This window comes from Marmota marmota, unplaced genomic scaffold, assembly GCF_001458135.2.
Source record: "Marmota marmota marmota unplaced genomic scaffold, marMar, whole genome shotgun sequence".
Classification (NCBI taxonomy): Eukaryota; Metazoa; Chordata; class Mammalia; order Rodentia; family Sciuridae; genus Marmota; species Marmota marmota.
This window is the reverse complement of record NW_026000249.1, coordinates 12,765,916-12,767,251: the sequence shown is the minus strand read 5'-3', so window position 1 is coordinate 12,767,251 and position 1,336 is coordinate 12,765,916.

Genomic DNA, 1,336 nt, shown 5'->3' with positions numbered 1-1,336 from the left:
TTTTTTTTTTTTTTTTTTTTTTTTTTTTTTTTTTTTTTACAGTTCTGGGGGTCTAACTTAGGACTTTGTTCATGTTAGGCAAGAGTTTGATCACTGAACTATGCCCCTAGTTGAAGAACACAGTTTCTACATTCATTTTCTCAAGGTCTACCTGACAACATGGAGAATGCAAAACTTTATGTGAGGTGGTTGTACATTGTACCAATACTCACGTAACATGGGGTGAATATATATGCAAACTATAATGAATACTGCTAGTGTATTGTGGAAGGAGATGTTTTAAGTGTGTAATTATTGTCTTGATTGTAAAGGATATTCCCAATGGGGAAATACCATGACTAGAACAGTGGGAGTGGGACTAGTGGACAAGCAGGGATCCCCTAGGTTTCCCTAGCTCAGGCATGAGGTAGCAGTAAACCAGGCGAGGACACCAGGTTGGGAGCAGGGGATAAAAGGAGGTCCCTATATTGATCAACAAATTACTGGTGACAGATATGCTTAAAGAGATTCTGGCCCCCTGTAGAACCAAGGGTGGCTGGTGAAAAATGCCAATGTTATTTTATTTCTCAGAGTAGATTGCCTCAATCTCATTGCCATACCAGTCCTCCTTGCTCCTGTACTTCCATATTTGGTAATGGTTACTGAATCTGGAATGGGGAGCCTGTGTCTTAGTCATGGATAAACTAATGAGTTCTTTAGATCTCACATCCTGACGGTCAGAGACTATTTGACTTCATAAGGCTTGGATTACAACACATATTAAACATGGTGCCTTTTGGTGACCTTAAATCTCTCTTGATTTTTCACTATTGTTTTAGGCTGAGACATGAAAAAGATTGAAATCTCATCAGAGTCTTTTGCTACCATTTAATGACATTATTCTGATTGGAAGTGTTCAGGACACCATATCATTTGTTCTATGACAGCAGCCAAATATCTGAGTAATCAGAACTTGAAGATTAACCAAAAAGATCAACATCCAGCTTCAAAGTATAGTTCTTGGAAAACACATGGGCTGATGCTTAGAAACCATTGACAAGTTTGTTCAAGAAAAGTGGTAGCTTAAAACCTTCCACAAAACCAAAATTTCCACTGCATATGATGAGTTTGTTCAGTACTGGATGTTTGTCTTGCTCCACATAATGATCTGTTCAGCCTAAAACCTCAGATTACTCTAAAGGCATCCAATTTGTCCAGGAATGTGTCTTAGAAATTCTCTAACAATCTCTACAGACCTATTTCTAACTCTGGCCAGTTGTATACCAAATTAGGAAATGCTGTACAAGGACAGACTGTAGTTGGACTGCACCTTATATTTAGATTAACCACAACCAAT